The 22,180-nt window shown below is 45.8% G+C and overlaps 1 protein-coding gene across 1 annotated transcript in view; it reads right to left on the reverse strand.

Moving 5' to 3' along the window:
- Nucleotides 1–22,180, reverse strand: part of LOC145360867 (noelin-2-like) — a 257,857-nt gene that overhangs the window by 114,010 nt on the left and 121,667 nt on the right. The gene's annotated exons all lie outside the window — the stretch shown is intronic.

A 22,180-nucleotide genomic window follows, 5' to 3' on the forward strand; every position in this document is an offset into this window, starting at 1 on the left:
CCTGTGTTACACATTCCCCTCCTTGTGTGAGACTCTCCCCCCTCCCTGTGTTAGACTCTCCCCCTCCCTTGTGTTACACATTCCCCTCCCCCACCCCCTGTGTTAGCCATTCTCCCCCCCCCGTCAGGGATTGAACCCTTGCAGTATGGTGTTGCTCTGCGTCGCTAACCAGTTGTCCAGCCAACTGAGCTAACAGCAGAAATGAATAAGGGAATGTTTACTCCTACACCCATCATCAAAATGATAAGGGGTGCAGGGGGGTGAGGGGTGGTTAATAAGATCATGGAGGCAGCAATGAGGCACTTGGCTAAATTATGACTGCTTCCAGAGGGGTGCGTACTGTCTAATTTGACGTGTTATAGAGGATTCAAAGGGTCGATGATGAAGTGGTTGTGGGGGTGTGGATAGACCCCAACAACAGAATAGAATGAGCCCGTCATAGAATCCCGACACTGCAGAAGGAGGCCCTTTGGCCCATCGAGTCTGCACTGACCACAATCCCACCCAAGACCTATCCCCAAAATTTCCTCATTTACCCTGCTAAACCCTCTGACACTAGGGTTAATTCATGATGACCAATCAAGCTAACTCGCTTGGGATGTCAGAGGAAACCAGAGCAAACCCATGCAGACACGAAGAGAATGTGCAAACCCCACTCAGGCAGTCATAGAGTAGAATCCCCACAGTGCAGAAGGAAGCCATTCAGCCCATCGAGCCTGCATCGACAACAGTCCCACCTAGGCCCTAACCTGTAACCTCACGAATCCCCCGCCCCGACACTAAGGGGCAATTTAGCACGGCCAATCCTCAAAGCCTACACTCTTTGGAGCGTAGGAGAAAAGCGGAGCACCCGGAGGAATCTCACACAGACATTGGGAGAACGTGCAAACTCCACACAGACAGTGACCCAAGCTGGGAACCGAACCCGGGACCCTGGCGTGGTGAGGCAGCAGAGCTAACCACTGTGCCGCCTCAGGGGAGCAGAACATTAAAATAATTATAGGTGAGTCATTCAGGGGGAGGGAGGGGATGTCAGGCAGCTCTTCCTCACACAGAGGGGAGGGAGAATTCTGGAACTCTCTCTCTCCCCCCCCCACCAAAGAAAAAGACTCGCTAGTATGGAAGGAGCCAGAAAACTTTGTCAGGCAAGGGTAATGGGGTGAAGAGTTCAGATGCAGGTCAGCGACACGCTAACAGAATGACAGAATGGGCTGGAGGGGCTGTACAGTCCAATGGAATGGACAGACAAGCTAAATAAGCTTGCATGGCTGCCTCCTCACAGTGCCACGGACCTGGGTTCAATTCCCAGCTTGGGTCACCGTCTGTGCAGAGTCTGCACATCCTCCCTGTGTCTCCATGGGTTTCCTACGGGTACTCCAGTTTCCTCCCACAGTCCAAAGATGTGCAGGTTAGGTGGATTGGCCATGCTAAATTGTCCCTTAGTGGGGCTAGCTAGGGTAAATGCATGGGGTTAAGGGGATAGGGCCTGGCTGGGATTGGGGTCAGTGCAAACTTGATGGGCTGAATGGTCTCCTTCTGCACTGCAGGGATTCTATGGATAAAGATGGAACCTGGGTCTAGTCTCGCTTTAGACAGGCTGGAGACAGCAGCTCTGGAGCCGTTTGTATACCTGCAAGGCTTACTGAGGTTTTACAACTGTAAAATGGTACAAACAAAGTAGAAAATTATGTTGTTGCCTAGCAACCAGAGATCCACAGCCACAGGGAGGAAGAGGGCACCAGTTTCAGTTGGAAGCAGCATTCTACAGAATGTGCCAGAACAGGACATGAAAAGAGACAGACAAGTGAGTCCCAAACTAAAGAAGAAAGTTCTAACAAACCGGGGAGAGACAGGAAAATGTTCCAAGATGACAGCTAAGTCTTGGAACAAAGACTCTAATTGTGAACAGATCCTGTTCAGTGAAGTTAAGAGTGAGGGGTTGATGACGGTTCCGGGTAATCAGACAAAGACAACATGGATTTCCAGAGGGGAAATGATGCTTGACGAATCTATTGGATTTTTTTGAGGATGTAACTAGTCAAGTTGATCAAGGTGGGTGTGGTTTATTTAGACCTTCAGAAGGCTTTCAATGATATCTGTCATTACAGGCTAGTAGATAAAGTTAAATCACATGGGATTGCAGGTAATGTCTTGAGATGGATAGAAAGCTGGTTGGCAGATAGGAAGCAAAGACTTGGGGAAAATGGACCCTTTTCTGATTGGCAGTCGGTGGCTAGTGGGGTTCCACAGGAATCTGTGCTAAGACCAAGAGCTATATCCAATTTCACATTATATATTAATGATATAGAAGAGGGAACTGAATGTATTATCTCCAAATTTGCAGACGATAAACAAAGTTGGGTGGGAGGGTGAGCTATGAGGAGGATGCGGAGATGCTACAGTGTGATTTGGACAGGCTGAGTGTGTGGGTATCTGCATGGCAGATGCAGGGTAATGTGGATAAATGTGAGGTTATCCACTTTGGTTGCAATAAAAGGAAGACAGATTATTACTTGAATGGGTGTGAATTGAGAGAGGGCGATACTCAGCGAGACCTCGGAATCATCAGTCACTGAATTTAAGCGTTCAGGGCTCAGTAGGCGATAAAGAAGGCCAATGGTATGTTGGCCTCCATTGTGAGAGGATTTGAGTGTAGGGATAGGGATGTTTTACTGCATTTGTATAGGGCGTTGGTGAGGCCACACCTGGAGTATTGTGTGCAGTTTTGGTGTCCTTATCTGAGGAAGGATGTCCTTGCTATAGAGGAAGTACAGTGAACGTTCCTGGGATGGCAGATCTTTCCTCATATGAGGAAAGTACTTGAGGCCAAAATGTCTGGTTTCAGGGAGAAATTACATATAGCTCTAAAGAAATCAAAGGATACGGGAGAAAGGAGGGATCAGAATATTGAATTTGACGATCAGCCATGATCATAATGAATGATGTTGCAGGTTTGAGGGGCCAAATGGCCTACTCCTGCTTCTAGTTTCTATGAAGCAGGTTTAAGACAAAACGGGGCTGTAAAAAGCCAGGCAACCCAAGACAGGCAGAGGTCTGTAACTTGATAATATCGGCCCGTGCAGTGGTGGTGTTCCGATGGCACAGCTGAATAGCTGAGAGACTGTGTGGCAGCGGAAGCTTGAATGTGCATGGTGACACAGGGGAGAGGAACATGAGAAGGAGAGATTGCGGTGGCAATGAGGTGTGAAGGGGGGAGGGGTGGAATTGAAGAGAGGTCCATGGCAATTGGTTAGATGGTATCTGTCACTTAGTTTCAGACTGTGGTGAGTCTGACATTAGAGTATCAGATAGATTTTGTAGCATGTATTATCCTCACAAATCTGTAGCTATCAGTGGAGATGTGTCTGGGTGAAGGAGTAGTATAATATAATTAATCTTTACTTGTTTTTATTCTTTTGTTAATGTTTCTCCAGTGGGCTCTGTGAGTGTTTGCAGCTGCTCTCCATGGTGCTGAAGAGTAGACGTGAGGGTCCTGTCTGGTGCAGTTCCACACTGGCATCTGATTTTTCCAGTAGAGACATTAGCTGGGATAAAGAAGCCACACTCAACACACACTCACTTACACTCTCAAAATACATAAAGGATAAACGAGTAACAAGGGAGAGAGTAGGGCGTCTTGAGGATCAACAAAGTCACCTATGTGCGGATCCACAAGAGATGGGAGAGATCCTAAATGAATATTTCTCATCAGTATTTACTGTTGAGTAAAGCATGGATGTTAGGGAACTTGGGGAAATAAATATTGATGTATTGAGGAGTGTACATATAACAGAGAAAGAGGTGCTGGAAGTCTGAAAGCGCATCAAGGCAGATAAATCCCCGGGACCTGATGAAGTGTAACCCAGGACACTGTGGGAGGCTAGGGAGGAAATTGCAGGTCCCCTAGCTGAGATATTTGAATCATCGATAGTCACGGGTGAGGTGCCTGAAGATTAGAGAGTGGCAATTGATGTGCCTTTGTTTAAAAAGGACTGTAGGAAACTATGGGCCAGTGAGCCTCACATCTATGGTGGGTAAATTGTTAGAAGGTACTTTGAGAGTCAGCATTTACAGGCATTTAGAGATGCAAGGACTGATTAGGAACAGACAGCATGGCTTTGTGAGTGAAAAATCATGTCTCACAAATTTGAGTTTTTTGAAGGGATAGCCAAGAAGGTAGATGAGGGCAATGCAGTTGATGTTGTCTACATGGACTTTAGCAATGCCTTTGACAAGGTACCGCATGGTAGGTTGTTGCATAAAGTTAAATCTCATGGGATCCAGGGCGAGGTATCTAAATGGATGCAAAATTGGCTTCTTCACAGAGGCCAGAGGGTGGTTGTAGAGGGTTGTTTTTCAAAGTGGAGGCCCGTGACCAGCGGTGTGCCTCAGGGATCAGTGCTGGGCCCACTGTTATTTGTCATTTATATTAATGATTTGGATGAGAATATCGGGGGCATAGTTAGTAAGTTTGCAGATGACACCAAGATTGGTGGCATAGTGGACAGTGATGAAAGTTATCTCCACTTGCAACAGGATCTTGATCAATTGGGCCAGTGGGCTGACGAATGGCAGATGGAGCTTAATTTAGACAAATGCGAGGTGAAGCATTTTGTTAGACTGAACCAGGGCAGGACTTACTCAGTTAATGGTAGGGTGTTGGGGAGAGTTACAGAACAAAGAGATCTAGGGATACATGTTCATAGCTCCTTGAAAGTGGAGTCACAGGTGGATAGAGTGGTGAAGAAGGCAATCAGTATGCTTGGTTTCATCGGTCAGAACATTGAATACAGGAGTTGGGACATCTTGTTGAAGTTGTACAAGATATTGGTAAGGCCACACTTGGAATATCGTATGCAATTCTGGTCACCCTATTATAGAAAGGATATTATTAAACTAGAAACAATGCAGAAAAGACTTACTAGGATGCTACTGGGACTTGATGGATTGAATTATAAGGAGATGCTAAATAGACTGAGATTTTTTTCTCTGGAGGTAGGAGGCTGAGGGGTGATTTTATAGAGGTCTATAAGATAATGAGGGGCAAAGACAAGTAGATAGTCAATATCTTTTCCCAAAGATAAGGGAGTCTAAAACTAGAGGACATAGGTTTTTCCTGGAGGGATATGGCCAAAGGCGGGCAATTGGGATTAGCTTATGGGTTTTTTAAAACAAAAGGGTGGCAGGAACAAGTTGGGCCAAAGGACCTGTTTCAATGCTATAAACCTCTATAACTCTACAACTCACACACACACTCAGGCACACACAATCACGCTCACACACACACTCGCCCACACACGTGCACTAACATGCACACTCACTCGCATACACTCACATACACACACACTCACTCACTCACATACACACACACACGCTCACATACATACATATACACACATGCACACTCACACACACACTCTCACTCACATGCATGTTCACTCACACAGACACATGCTCTCACACATACTCACCCACACTCATTCACACATGCTCACACTCATATACACACTCACACACTCACTCATACACACTCGCTCACACGCACGTTCACTCACACACACACACACGCTCACACACATACTCGCTCACACTCATTCACACACACACGTACTGCACACACACTTACTCATACACTCGCTTACACTCACACGCTCACAAACTCACCAACACACTTGCACATACACTTGCACACACACTCGCACACACAGGGTCAGAATCCACAATAGATTTGCAAATGACATCCAAACGTATGTGTCTACATATTAACACACACGCACTCTGATATCCACATATACGTATCTCTCTCTTGTTCACACACTAAATTCTAGTTTGATTTATTTCACCATGTGACATTTGTCACGTGCTATCTATCCACTGTTTGTTAATGCTATTTATCTCAGTGGAATGATTCAGCAGGCCCAAGCTCAGATCAAATAGTTGCCTTTTTATTTTATAACGAGATGAATAGCATCAAAGAAATATGACAAGGTGCCCAGAGCGCAGAAAGATTTAAAGATAAGTAATGTTCAAATCAAACCTTCTTCCCTGTTCCTTCAGATTTAAATCATTGTGAAGCATCAAGTAAATATCACTGAGTCAACAAAAATACATCATCAACAAACCGAAGAGCCAACTAACGGTCTGATCAAGTTTATTCTGTTTAAATAATATAATAAAATATAAATATAATACACCCAAGAGCAAAACCATTTCAATTTCCTGACTCACTCTCAACCAGTTAAGGCTCAGTCTGCAGGGAAATTGCCTGAAACCTGCATTTCAAAACATCATACATCACACAGCACTCACTACAGACTGCCACACACACTCACCCGGTAAATAGCTTCTCTCTCCCCATCGCCCTCCCCACCCCTGCCACAGTCTGCATTTCTCCATCTCTCAATTTGTATTTCTGCCTCTCCCTGTTTGTGTTTCTCTCTCAGTTTGTGTTTCTCTTTCTCTCAGTTTGCATTTCTCTATCACAGTTTGTTTCTCTCTGTCTCAGTTTTTGTTTCTCTCTCAGTTTGTGTTTCCCTCTGTGTTTCTCTCTCTATCTCAGTTTGTGTTTCCCTCTTTCTCTCAGTTTGTATTTTTTTCTATCGACTGCAGTTTGCTTTTCTCTCTGTATCGCAGTTTGATTTTCTCTCAGTTTGTGTTTCTCTGTCAAGTTGTGTTTGTTTATTTATTAGTATCACAAGTAATCTTACATTAACACTGCAATGAAGTTACTGGGAAAATCCCCTAGTCACCACATGCTGGCACCTGTTAGGGTACACTGAGGGAGAATTTAGCACGGCCAATGCACCCTAAACAGCATGTCTTTCAGAATGTGGGTGGAAACTGGAGCACCCAGAGGAAACCCATGCAGACACAGGGAGAACATGCAAACTCCACATAGACAGTGACCCAAGCTGGGAATCGAACCCAAGTCCCTGACGCTGTGAGGCAGCAGCGCCACCGTGCCACAGAATATGATCATTTCTGCAAAGCCACCACAACAGCAGTTGGGAATCAGCCCAACCCAGTTCAGATCTGGCCCAAAGCACTGGCAACCCTGACCCATCCATACCTAAACACACACACACACACACACACACACACACACACATATGCCTCTCACGTCCATCATTTGAAAGGTTAGTCATGGCATGAATCAATCCTGGCCTCCCAGACTGCCTGGATCTCCTACCACCACAGCAGGTCCACAGCGGACGCCATCTCCCTGGCCCTGCACTCCATCCTGGACAGACCGAAACATTCACTCTGCATCTAAAAAACTCTTTGAAGGAGCCAGCACAGTGAGTTCAAACCAGTTCCCATCAATTTGAACCAATTGTGGGAGCCAGAGTTCTGTTTCTGTAAAAGAATCTGTAAAATTATCTATCATTACAAGGGAATCGGATGACACTGTAAAAGTGAGGACGATGATAAAATTCTACCCTTGGTTTCTATCTGAAGCTCTCAGACCCAGTTGTCAGTCCCAACTCAAAGATCGTTAGGACAATGGGAGTGTTACTATTCACACACTGCTAACACCTACACATTGATTCCGACTGCACACACAATGGATTCAGCATTACATCTTAAAAGCATTGTTATCAACTCATTCATCAAGTTGTTAAGGTAAATTCATTGGCTGTAAGATTAACTGGCAGAACAAGCAGTGCAAGCCTTTGATGTAGTGTCATTAACACACTTAGGACACACCTAGGGATTTCGTGTGAATCATAGACCCCCCCCACAGCGCAGAAGGAGGCCATTCTGCCCATCGAGCCTGCACCGACAATCATCCCACCCAGGCCCTATCCCCGTAATTCCAAATATTTACTCTGCTAATCCCCCTGACACCAAGGGGCAATTTAGCATGGCGAACTGTCAGGTTGGAAGTGAGGGAGTTAATACCCTTATGGAACCATGGGATCTCGATAAGGGGGCATTTAACAGGCTGAGCGACCCAGTGAATTAAACGCCCAATGTGGCAGGGGCTGGTGGGGTGGAGGGGAGTGCTCTAATTTATTTTTGCACTGTCACGCGGGGGGGGGGAAGGGGAGTGCAGCGGGGGTGGGGGTGGGGGGGGGGGTGCAGGGGAGTGCCCTAATTTGAGTTTATTTTTCCACTGGGGAACCCATTTGATTTTGGCGTCAGTGACAAAGCGCTGCACTGGGAAACTGGAAAAGAACGATCCGCACTGGGAGGGGGTAAATTCACCATCGTCGCCAATCGAAGGAGAGGAAAGGCAAGGAAAATGATTTTGCACGCAGGATTTATTGGAACACAAACAACCAGAAGGGCAAAGACAGAAGCATAAATAGCTTTTAAAAGGGAGCTGAATCAATATTGCAGAGGATGTGGATTGAAGATAGGGCATGAGGCTAAGTGGGTATCTCTTTCAGAGAACCAGCACGCAGCCCTCTCTCTGCAATGGAAAATTCCATTCTATACTCTGTATATCCAACCATTACAAGAAATTACTGCTCGTTACAAGGAGGATATGGAAGCTATTGAAAGGGTGCAGAGGAGGTTTACAAGGATGTTGCCTGGATTGGGAGGCATGCCTTATGAGGATAGGTTGAGGGAGCTGGGACTCTTCTCCCTGGAGAGACGAAGGTTGAGAGGTGACCTGATAGAGGTGTATAAGGTGTTGAGAGGTATAGATCGGGTGGATTCTCAGGGGCTTTTTCCCAGGGCTGAAATGGTCACTACAAGAGGACACAGGTTTAAGGTGCTGGGGAGCAGGTACAGGGGAGATGTCAGGGGTAAGTTTTTCACTCAGAGGGTGGTGAGTGAGTGGAATCGGCTGCTGTCGGTGGTGGTAGAGGTGAACTCGCTGGGGTCTTTTAAGAGACTTCTGGATGAGTACATGGGATTTAATGGGATTGAGGGTTATAGATAGACCTGGTAGGTAGGGATATGATCAGCACAACTTGTGGGCCAAAGGGCCTGTTTGTGCTGTAGTGTTCTATGTTCTAACCCTATCTTCAAGATCCTCCTCCTCACATTAAACCTCACAATGCTCTGTGACCAACATTAATCTTTCTGAAATAAAGCTCCTATCTATACCCCCAAAATTCTTGCTTCTTGTGATCATAGAATCATTACAGTGCAGAAGGAGACCATTCAGCCCATCAAGTCTGCAACGACACCAATCCCACCGAGGCCCTATCCCCGTAACCCTATTTATGTTGCTAATTCCCCTGACGCTGAGGGGCAATTTAGCATGGCCAATCAACCTAACCTACACATCTTTGGACATTAAGGGGCAATTTAGCATGGCCAATCAACCTAACCTGCACATCTTTGGACATTAAGGGGTAATTTAGCATGGCCAATCCACCTAACCTGCACACTTTTGGACACTAAGGGGTAATTTAGCATGGCCAATCCAGCTAACTTAACATCTTGGACACTATGGCGCAATTTAGCATGGTCTTTCAAGATTTAAGTAAGGAATATGGAGCTCAGACAGAGAGCTGGAGTTGAGCTGCAGATCTGATTAGATGATGGACTGGACTTGAGGTTTTAAATGGACTACCCACAGCCCTCTGCCCCCCATTCTCACCCCACTTGAGGCAAGTCAGTGAGATACCTGTGCCGTATGCAAGGTTCTGAGCACAATTCAACCCACAAGAGACTCCGTGTAAGGAATACGTCAGCTCTGGTAATCTTCAAGGCCCACTGTCGCTCTAGATGGTCCCGTTCCCTTATTGTACAGCCTATGTGTCTTAAGGGGAAGAAATCCTAGTGGTATTATCACTAGACTATTAATCCAGATACTTAGCTAATGTTCTGGGGACCAGGTTCGAATCCCGCCACGGCAGATGGTGGAATTTGAATTCAATAAAAAATATCTGGAATTAAGAATGCACTGATGACCATGAAACCATTGTTGGAAAAACGTATCTGGGTTCACTAATGTCATTTCGGGAAGGAAATCTGCCGTCCTTACCCGGTCTGGCCTACAAGTGACTCCAGAGCCACAGCAATGTGGTTGACTCTCAACTGCCCTCGAGCAACTAGGGATGGGCTATAAATGCTGGCCAGCCAATGACACCCATGTCCCACGGATGAATAGTTTAAAAAATTATGCAGCACTCTCAATGTTCTCCATCTAATTGTAACGAGTGCTCTTCTGTTCAAATACAGTGCTCCGTACGGATTTCAGTAATATCCCCTCAGTTCTTCCCCCCACTGCAAAACACTCAACCTGAAAGGGACTGAACGAAGAACTTAACATTAGAATGAAAGCCACTGGTGCACTAATCTAACAGATAAATGCATTCTAAATGAGTAGATTAATATCTTCAGCAAATGTATTCCAGAGAACACTGTTCTGGGCTCACTGCTGCTGAACCTGGGGGCGGGGGAGAAGAAAATCTCCATTGCAATGAGTTACAAAACAGGTCCGTCCCCGCAAAATCTCTCTTCATAACCTCCATACTTTGAAACATATTGACACTGAATAAAAGCCCTGTGGGCAAAAATAGAAATCACACAGCCATGTCATTGTGTGCTGTGGTGGAATCCAAACTCAGGCAAGCCAACGAGAATCACATTAATATAAATTCCAAGCAACATCAAATCAACGCTGGATAAACACTGATTGGCTGACTGAAGAATAATGATCTTTTGCAGAGCTTGCTTTTAAGTTCATTTATTCATTAGTGTCACAAGTAGCCATGATGTGGAACTGCCGGCATTGGACTAGGATAAGCACAGTAAGTAGAATTATAGAAATAGAATCACAGAAACCCTACAGCGCAGGAGGAGGAGACCCATTCGGCCCATCGAGTCTGCACCGACCACAATCCCACCCAGGCCCTAACCCCATATCCCGATATATTTTACCCGCTAATCCCTCTAATCTACGCATCTCACGACTCTAAGGGGCAATTTTTAGCTCGGCCAATCAACCTTACACGCACACCTTTGGACTGTGGGAGAACATAAGAAATAGGAGCAGGAGTGGGCCATCTGGCCCTTCGAGCCTGCCCCGCCATTCAATAAGATCATGGCTGATCTGTCATGTCTCAGTTCCACATTCCCGCCCTCTCCCCATAACCCTTAATCCCCTCGCTTATCAAAAACCCATCAACCCGCATCTTAAAAATATTTAGCGAGGTAGCCTCCACCACTTCAACGGGCAGAGAATTCCAGAGATTCACCACCCTTTGAGTGAAGAAGTTCTTCCTCAACTCCATTCTAAACCGCCCCCCCCTTTATCTTGAGGCTGTGCCCCCTAGTCCTACTAGGAAACGGAGGAAACCCACGCAGACACGAGGAGAATGTGCAAGCTCCGCACAGGCAGCGACCCGAGCCAGGAATCGAACCCAGGTCCCTGGAGCTGTGAAGCAGCAGTGCTAACCACTGTGCTACCGTGCCACCTATTAGTCTCACAAAACCAGGTTAGGGTCCAAGTTAAAGTCACCTGATGAAGGGGCAACGCTCCAAAAGCTCGTGCTACCAAATAAACCTGTTGGACTTTAACCTGGTGTTTTGAGACGACTTACTGTGTCAGAAGTAGGCTTACATTAACATCGCAGGGAGGTTATTTCGAAAATCCCCTAGTCGCCACACTCTGGCACCTGTTTGGGTACACTGAGGGAGAATTTAGCACGGCCAATGCACCTTAACCAGCACGTCTTTAGGACTGTGGGAGGAAACCGGAGCACCCGGAGGAAACCCACGCAGACACAGTGGGTGGGAGAATGTGCAAACTTTGCACAGAGGGAGACCCAAGAAGGGAATCGAACCCGGGTGCCTGGTGCTGTGAGGCAGCAGTGCTAACCACTGGGCCACCACTGCTGGGCTCCAGCTATAGGAGGACATGGCTACCATAGCGCTAACATTAGGGGTAGAATTTTACTGTCTCGCCTGCCACAGGGATCGTGGCGGGCAGGACACGGCCTGTGCAAAACTCCACCGGCTTCGGGTAGGATTTTCCGGTTTTGAGGTGAACATGTCAGGAAAATCATGCCCTTGGAGTTTTTATCTATTCATTTGTGGGACATGGGCATTGCTGGCTGGGCCAAAATTTATTGCCCATCTTAGTTGCCCGAGAGTAGTTGAGAGTCAACCACATTGCTGTGGCTCTGGACTCACATGTAGGCCAGACCGGGTAAGGACAGATTTCCTTCCCTAAAAGGACATTAGTGAACCAGATGGGTTTTTCTGACAATGGTTTCATAATCATCAGTAGATTCTTAATTCCAGATCTTTTTACTGAATTCAAATTCCACCATCTGCGTGGCAGGATTCGAACCCGGGTCCCCAGAACATTAGCTGAGTTTCTGGATTAATAGTCTAGCGATAATACCACGAGGCCATCGCCTCCCCATTGCCTCACAGCACCAGGCACTCAGGTTCAATTCTTCTGAGGCAGCGGGAAGTGTAGACGGAGTCAATGGATGGGAGGTTGGTTTGAGTGATGGACTGGGCTTCGTTCATGACCCTTTGTAGTTTCTTGCGGTCTTGAGCAGAGCAGGAGCCCATACCGAGCTGTGATACAACCAGAAAGAATGCTTTCTATGGTGCATCTGTAAAAGTTGGTGTGAGTTGTAGTGGACATGTCAAATTTCCTTCACCTTCTGAGAAAGTAGAGGCATTGGTGGGCTTACTTAACTATAGTGTTGGTGTGGAGGGACCTGGTTGGTGATCTGGACACCACGAAACTTGAAGCTCTCGACCATTTCCACTTCATCAGATGTGGCCCAGGTGTTAGCTCCCTCATCTGAGTCACAAGAGAAACCCCCTCACCCCTCTCACCAGAAACAAGGATCAAGGCTGCCAGCCCAGTACCATACCCAGTGAGCATTGCACTGCTGGAGACGCTTTACATAAACGATCCTGTGGTCCAGGAGTTTATTCCTGGTGACCTGGACCAATAGTTATCCCTCACGCAACTGGGCACTAAAGCAGATTATCTGGTGCGTTATTATTGTTGCTGTGTTTTTTTTGGGATGTTGCTGTGCACAAAATGGCCGCTAAGTTTCCAACAGCGGCTACACTTGAAAATACATTTGATTGGCTGGACAGAACTTTGCGATGTCCATTGGTTGTGAAAAGAGCACTTTATAAAGACAAGACTTCTTTTAGTGAGTCAATTAGAATAGAATTCAGATTTACTGATAGATGGCTACGCAGTCAACCCATTAGTTCCCATTACGAAAGGTTTGGCAGATTTAATTATGATATATGATATGTTGGAAAGTCAGTGATGCTGTTTACGCCAAAGCTTCAACATGTATTCTATACAATCATTTGTTCCTGTCAAGTTTGTTAACTGAGATGGTATTTACTTCAATTAAGGACCGGGTGACATTGGCTTAATTCACTCCTTCCTTGTCAAGAGGCTGAGACACAGCAATAGGGTATTTGGGATTTCAGGACAGTGCAGAGGGAGGCCATTCAACCCATCCAGTCTGCACCAACCACAATCCCAGCCAGGCCCTATTCCCTCTAACCCACATATTTACTCTGCCAATCCCCCTGACACTAGGGTCAATTTAGAATGGCCAGTCCACCGAGCCAGCGCATCATAGAATCACAGAATCCTACTGCACTGACTACCCAGGCCGAATCCCCATAATCCCATCCATTTACCCGAGCTAGTGCCCCTGACAGTAAGGGGCAACTTGGCACGGCCAATCCACCTAACCTGCACATCTTTGGAATGTGGGAAGGAACCGGAGCACCCGGAGGAAACCCACGAGGAGAATGTGCTGACTCTGCATAGACAGTGACCCAAGCTGGGAATCGAACCCGGGTCCCTGGCGCTGTGAGGCAGCCGTGCTAACCCCTGTGCCACCATGCCGCCCCAAACATCTTTGGACTGTGGGACGAAACTCATGTAGACATGGGGAGAATGTGCAAACTCCACACAGGCAGTGATTGAGGCCAGAATTGAATTACAGGGCTTGGATCCACATGGCCATTATTGCTTTGCAGTTTGCGGGATTTTGCTATGCGCAGGTTGACTGCTGTGTTTTCCAGATTAGAGCAGTTTCCCTTGGTGGAAGTTCTAGAACCAGGGAACATCGATTCAAGGTAAGTGGCAGTAGGTGTCGAGGGGACATGAGGAAGAACTTTTTTTTTACGCAGAGGGTGGTGGGTGCCTAGAATTCGCAGCTTGAGTTGGAGGAGGAAGCAGAGACCCTAAACTCTTTTAAAAAAACACTTGGATCTGCATCTTAGCAGCAGGGCAATGGGCCGGGTGCAGGAAAGTTTAAAGTTTATTTTCTAGTGTCACAAGTCGACTTACATTAACACTGCAATGAAGTTACTGTGAAAATCCCCCAGTCACCACACTCTGGCACCTGTTCGGGTACACTGAAGGAAAATTTAGCATGGCCAAATGCCAAAACCAGCACATCTTTCAGACTGTGGGAGGAAACTGGAGCACCCGGAGGAAACTCCATGAAAAGGACGTGTAGACTGGTTAGCACGGCTGCCTCACAGTGCCAGTGACCTGGGTTCGATTCCTGGCTCGGGTCACTGCCTGTGTGGCGTCTGCACATTCTCCCCGTGTCTGTGTGGGTTTCCTCCAGGTGCTCCGGTTTTCTCCCACGGTCTGAAAGACGTGTTGGTTGGGATGCATTGGCCGCGTTAAATTCTCCTTCAGTGTACCCAAACAGGTGTCGGAGTGTAGCGACCAGGGGATTTTCACAGTAACTTCATTGTAGTGTTAATGTAAGCCTACTTGTGACACTAATAAATAAACAAAAGAACTTACCCTCCTGTAAGGGTCCACATGCTCTGCTGCTTATGGGAGCTCACTTTGGCTGCCGTATACCTGACATTCTAATAGTGACTGGACTATCAAATAGCTCAGTTGGTTTTGAGATATCCTGAGGTCAGGGAAGGTGCTACAGAAATACAAACCTTTCTACTTTCCTGCCAAATGGGTTCGGTTGAAGATAATGGAATTATCCTGCGTGGTGTAGTGCAGACAATCATCGCAATTGTGTTAGTCAGCTGATAGCAGGGTAGATTAAAACTACCTACCTGTTTTAGTTCTGTTGTTTAGCTTATTTGATTGGTGAACTGTCCTTTAAAATGCATATCATACAATCTATATATTACGATCTACAAATTACAATCTACCTATTAGAATCTACATATTACAAATTCAATATTACAATCTAGATATTGTAATCTACATGTTACAATCTAGACATTACAATATACATCTTACAATCTTCAAAATAGGGCGGCATGGTGGCACAGTGGTTAGCTCTGCTTCCTCATAGTGCCAGGAACCCAAGTTAGCTTCTCAGCTTGAGTCACTGTGTGCGTGGAGTCTGCACATTCTCCCCATGTCTGTGTGGGTTTCAAAGATGTACAGATTAGATGGATTGGCCATTCCAAAATGTCCCTTAGTGTCCAAAGATGTGCAGGTTCGATGGATTGGCCATGCTAAATTGCCCCTCAGTGTCCAAAGATACTTATAGGTCAGGGGGATTAGTGAGATAAAATACATGGGGTTAGAGCATCAGTAAGAGTTGGTGCAGACAGGACTGAATGGCCTCCTTCTGCACTGTGGGGATAATATGATATTAAAGTCCCAATATTACAACCTAGATATCACAATGTACATATTACAACAGACAAGCTAAGGATGGCAGATTTCCTTCCCTAAAGAGCATTACTGAACCAGATGGGTTTTTATGATCATTAATTCTAGATCTATTTTACTGAATTCAAATTTCGCCATCTGCCATGGTGGGATTCGAACCCGGGTCAAACTCCTGGAGCATCACCCTGGGTGTCTGGATTACTAGCACAGTGACAACACCACTGCCTCCCTTGTTAACATGTAACTGACTGAATGCTGAATGAAATGGTTATGTTTCTCAGAATTCTATTTTCCACTAACAAGTGCCAGTTCATGTTACAGAATGAGTGGCCCATTGCACTTTATGTCAAATATGCTTCATTGATTTTGCAACTTTTATTCTGTCTTCACTTTCAGGTATTTGGGATTATGAATAGATCACTTTCACACTTTAATTGTGCAGACCAACGAGTTTAAAAAAAATTACAACCTACAGATGATAATTTTGATATGACAACCTACATAATCCAATCCAGATTTTGCAATTTTGATATTACAACCTAGGCATTACAATCTACATTTCTTAATCTAGATAATAAAATCTAGACATTACAATCTAGACAATACAAACTAAGCATTACAATTTGTATATTACAATCTACATATCACAATCTAGATATTATAATTTAGGTATTACAATCTATACATTATAATCTACACATTACAATCTAGATATCACAATCTAGACATTACGATCTAAACACTACATTTTGCATATTACAATCTACGTTTTACAATCTAGACATCACAATCTAGCCATTACAATCTAGATATTATAAACTAGACATTATCTACATATCACAATCTACATATTACAATCTAGGTATAACAATCTAAACATTACTATCTAGATACTACAAGCTAGACATTGCATTCTAGATGTTACTATCTAGATATTACAGGCTAGACGTATCACAATTTCCATATTACAATCTAGATATTGCAAGCTACATATCACAACCTAGGTAGCACAATCTACACATCACAATGTGATGTGGAATGATACTAATGTTTTTCTGTTTTAATTCACAGGTTTTATGTCGGTCCGCCTTGTTGTCCAACGAGGGGCATACACGCGATGGGTTGTACTAGGGCTGCTCTTGAATGTTCGAGAGTGGCCTAGTGCTTCATGTCGTTAGTGTGCGCTTAAACTGGACCAGATGCTGGGCTACACGACAGCTCAGTGACTATCGCTGTTTGCTGTGCAGACACATGGATTTGGGCCGGTGTCTGTGGGAGTTTGCGCATTCTCCCCGTGCTTGCGTGGGTTTTCTCCAGGTGCTCCGGTTTCCTCCTACACCCCAAAGATGTGTTATTAGGCTGATTGGAGGTAATAAATTGTCCCTAAATTAGTTTCCCTCAATGTGGAAATGCCATAAGCATAGATAAGGGTTATAGATGGAGGGGGGACTGGTAATGTTAAGATGGCGGCGCGGGCTCGTTGGGCCAAAGGGCCTGTTTCCCGGGCTGTTTTTGTTCTTTGTCCTTTGTACAATCTACATATTACAATCTAGATATCACAATTTGGATATTACAATCTAGTAACCACAATCTAGACATTATAATCTACATTGTACAATCTAGGTTTTTAGCTAGACACATTATCTAGTACACATTAAGGATGCAGGGCCATGTTTCAGTGTGAATGTGATTGAGGTATTTAGGGTGCACTCTGGTTGAAGCTTGTACTCTCCAAAGTGCTTGATTCTGGATGTACAACTGAATTCATATTGATCATAAACTGCAAAATAGTTACAGCGTGGATGAAGGCCATTCAGCCCACTCTCCCTGAAATGCCCCAGGGGCCCTGAGCAACTGGTGCATATCTTTCCAAAAGCTGCACATTTGTTAACTGCCAAAAGCGATTTTCTCTGTTTGAAAACCTCCGATGCAAATAACCTTGGAACGCTTTCAATAACCAGAAGCTGGAATGTGACACCAGAATCCTGTTGAGAGCTGGATGGATCTGCCTCGCACGCCACTGGGCAATTGAAATGGATTTTGTGATGAGCAAAGCCGAACTCCATTTGTCCAGAATAATCTCAAGCTTCATTTGATTCAAGGACCGGGAGGTCTATTACTTTTTGACACCCACGTTGCAGCTGGAAGCACAAGATTTCATAGATTCTGAGATCAGGGACCTGCTATTCACATCAGAAACATAGAAACTAGAAGGTGGAGGAGGCCATTCAGCCCTTCGAGCCTGCTCTGCCATTCATTATGATCATGGCTGATCATCAAATTCAATATCCTGATCCCCTCTTCCCCTCATATCCCTTGACCCCTTTTGCCCCAAATATTCTAGAGAAATTGAGAATATCTAATTTATTCTCAAAATCAGACAAGATTTTGGCCTCAATACTTTCCGTGTTAGTGAATTCCACACATTCACCACCCTCTGGGTGAAGAAATTTCTCCTCACCTCAGTTCTAAAAGGTTTACCCCTTACCCTCAAACTATGACCCCCTAGTTCTGGACTCCCCCACCATCAGGAACATTCTTTCTGAATCTACCCTGTCTAACCCTGTTAGAATTTTATAAGTTTCCATGAGATCCCCTCTCACTCTTCTAAACTCCAGCGAATATAATCCTAACCAACTTAATCTCTCCTCAGATGACAGACCTGCCATCCCAGGTCTGGTAAACCTTCGCTGCGCTCCCTCTATAACAAGGACATCCTTCCTCAGATAAGGAGGCCAAAACTGCACACAATACTCCAGGTGTGGCCTCACCAATGCCCAATACAATTGCAGCTAAACATCCCTATTCCTATCCTCAAATCCTCTCGCTATGAAGGTCAACATACCATTTGCCTTCTTTACTGCCTGCTGTACCTGCGCGCTAATAGACAAGGACTCCAAGGTCTCTCTGAGCATCCACCTCACTCAATTTACACCCATTTAAGTAATAATCTGTCTTCTTATAATTACTGCCTGGGCTCACAACGTGATAGCTTCATTGCAGCTGCGATCTGCAGGCCTCAACATACTCTCACCCACAGGGTCGTGCCTCATGCAGCTGGTGAGAATTCAGGGGCTACTCGTCTGTGGAAGGAGGCACAGGACAATCTTCAGGAGAGGCAACCGACAATTAGGTTCTCACTCCAATAGGTGCCCTACAGTGCAGAAGGAGGCCATTCAGCCCATCAAGCCTGAACCAGACAACAATCCCATTCAGGCCCAATCCCTGTGCGTTGCTGCCTCACAGCGCCAGAGACCCGGGTTCAATTCCAGCCTTGGGTTACTGTCCATGTGGATTTTGAACGTTCTCTCTGTGTCTGCGTGAGTTTTCTCTGGGTGATCCGGCTTTATCTCACAGTCCAAAAGATGTGCATTGGCCATGCTAAATTCTCCCTCAGTGTACCCAAAAAAGCTTGTATGTAGCAACTAGGGGATTTTCACAGTAACTTCATTGCAGTGTTAACATACTTGCGACACTAATGAATAAACTTAAATTTAACCCCACATATCTACCCTGCTAATCGCCCTGAAATTAAAGGGGCAATTTAGCACGGCCAATCCAGCTAACCCGCACGTCTTTAGACTGTGGGAGGAAACCGGAGCACCTGGAGGAAGCCCATGCAGACACGGGGAGAATGTGCAGACTCCACACAGATAGTGACCCGAGGCCAGAATTAAACCCGGGTTCCCTGGCGCTGTGAGGCAGCCGTGCTAACCACTGTGCCACCCTCTGGACTGCAGTATTGATGATACTTTGTGTGGATGGGGTTGATACGGAGGGATAATATCTTCCTGGTGAGAGAAACAAAGAACAAAAAGACCGCAGTATTAGAAGTGAGATGGGCTGTTTAGGAGCAAAATCAGGAAGCACTTTCCACATGTAGGGTAGGTCACATCAAAACCAGAAAATCCCACAGAGGTCAACAGATCCTTGCATGGTCACACCCATGATTTGATTTGATTTGTTTTGATTTACTATTGTCACATGTATTAATGTACAGTGAAAAGTACTGTTTCTTGCACGCTATACAGACAGAGCATACCGTTTATAGAGAAGGAAAGGAGAGAGCGCAAAATGTAGTGTTACAGTCATAGCTCGGGTGTAAAGAAAGATCAACTTAATGTGAGGTAGATCCATTCAAAAGTCTGCCCTCAAAGGTGAACAGGAAAGATTCCATGTTACTGCTTTGAAGAAAAGCAGGGGAGTTCTCTCTGATGTCCCGACCCATCTCGATCCCTCGATCACCAAAAACCAATTCCTTGATCATTATCACACTACTGTCTGTGGGATCTTCCTGTGCACAGATTGAGCCACCCACGCCCACTACGATTCCCGTGGTGAGTGGGATGGGAAAATTCTGCCCTCAATTCCTGAAAGGTGATCGATAATTGAACTTCTCAAGTCCGAGATCAGCAGATAACGTTGCCTCTATTCTCTCCCCACAGATACTGTCAGACCTGCTGAGATTTTCCAGCATTTTCCTGTTTTTGTTTCAGATTCCAGCTGCCTTTACATTAATAGATTGTTGTTAGGTTAAGGGTGTCCAGGGCTATGGGGTAAAAGTGTTCATATGGAGTTGATGCTCAGATCTGCCATGAGCTATTAGCAGGTCTAAGGGGCCGAATGGCCTCCCTCTTCTCCTAGGCGAAGCTGAGGCTTTCAAGGTCTCAGTGCCTCTGGAGTGTATGGGAAACCCCGAGCTGAGGCTGGGTGGATGAGAGAGAGGGTGGCTGAATGCAGATGGGTGAAAGCTTCATCAAGCAAGTCTCAGCCACACATGGCAGCAGGGGAAGGAAAGCAAGCTTATACTAACCTTTCATGACTTCCAGATGAACCAAAGCGTTTCTATTCTCTATTCTAAAAGCAACAAATGGTATGGAGACAGTGTGTGCGCGTCTGGCATTCAGATAATGGAATGAGCTATGACTGTATTGAATGATGTGGAGATGCCGGCGTTGGACTGGGATGGACACAGTATGTAGTTTCACAACACCAGTTAAAGTCCAACAGGTTTATTTGGTAGCAAAAAGTTTCGGAGCGCTGCTCCTTCCTGCACTCACCTGATGAAGGAGCGGTGCTCTGAAAGCTCGTGCTACCAAATAAACCTCTTGGACTTTAACCTGGTGTTGTGAGAGTTCTTGCTGTGCCAGGTTGAATGGTGGAGTGGGTTTGAAGGGCCAAATGGCCTCCTCCTGCTCCTATTTTCCATATTTCTGTGTTTGACAGCCAATGGCGCACTTTTTTTAAACACATATCAGATACTGGAAGGACGGCTGCAGTCTGTGCACAGGAAGATCCCACAGGCAGTGGTGTGATTATGATCAGTTTTTGTTGATTGAGAGATCGAGATGGGTCAGGACATCAGAGAGAACTCCCCTGCTCTTCTTTGAATCAGTAACATGGAATCTTTCCTGTTCACCTTTGAGGGTGGACGGGGCTGCAGCTTAGTATCTCCTTGGAAAAGACGACACTTCCAACATTCCCTCGGCGTTGCACTGGGACAGTCAGCCTGGATATCATTTGCTGGAAGTCCCTGGAGTGCGGCTTGACCTTTATGGGATGATGACTTATTGGCCGGAATTTTACCACTCACAGACGGAATTCTCCTTTGGCCTCGGGTGGGATTTTTCGAGCCTCGCCCGAGACAGGTTGCAAAATACCAGCCGTTTTGTTCTTTGTGCCATTGGAGACAGTTCAGAGGAGGTTCACCAGGTTGATTCTGGGGATGAAGGGGTTTGCGTATGAAGAGGGATTAAACAGTTTGGGCTTGTACTCGCTGGAGAGGAGATCTGATCGAGTTGTATAAAGTATTAAAAAAGGGATTGATAAAGTAGGCGTAGACAGAATGTTTCCCCTTGTGGGGCAATCTGGAACAAGAGGTCATAGGTGTAGGTTGGGAGGTGGGAGATTTAAAACTGGGATGAGGAGGAACTTCTTCTCGCAGAGGGGGGCGAATTTGTGGGACTCGCTGCCCCCTAGCACGGTGGAGTCTGAATCATTAAATGGGTTCAAGGAGGAGATGAATATATCTCTGATACAAAAATGGGTTAAAGAGATATGGGGAACAGGTGGGAGGTGGATTTGAGACCAGGGTAAGATCAGACATGATCTGATTAGATGGAGGAGCAGGCTCGAAGGGCTGAATGGACTACTTCTGCTCCTAATTCCTATGTTATAAGCCCTTTAAGTTTATTTATTAGCGTCACAAGTAGGCTTATGTTAACATTGCAATTAAGTTACAGTGAAAATCCCTTAGTCGCCACACTCCGGCGCCTGTTTGGGTACACTGAAGGAGAATTTAGCATGGCCAATGCACCCTAACCAGCAGTTCTTTTGGACTGTGGGAGGAAACCGGAGCACCCAGAAGAAACCCAAGCAGACACGGGGAGAACGTGCAGACTCCGCACAGACAGTGACCCAAGCCAGGAATCGAACCCAGGTCCCTGGCACTGTGGGGCAGCAGTGCTAACCACTGTGCCACGTAGCTCCTAGCAGCAGAGACTCAGACTCAGGCTGGTGTGAGGCAATGTCTTGTACTGACAATGTTCGCCAACAGGAAGAAGATCATCGCTCTCCCTCTCTCTCTCTTTCTCGTTCACCCTGCCCCGT

This window comes from Carcharhinus amblyrhynchos, chromosome 33, assembly GCF_965287045.1.
Source record: "Carcharhinus amblyrhynchos chromosome 33, sCarAmb.v2.hapA, whole genome shotgun sequence".
Lineage (NCBI taxonomy): Eukaryota > Metazoa > Chordata > Chondrichthyes > Carcharhiniformes > Carcharhinidae > Carcharhinus > Carcharhinus amblyrhynchos.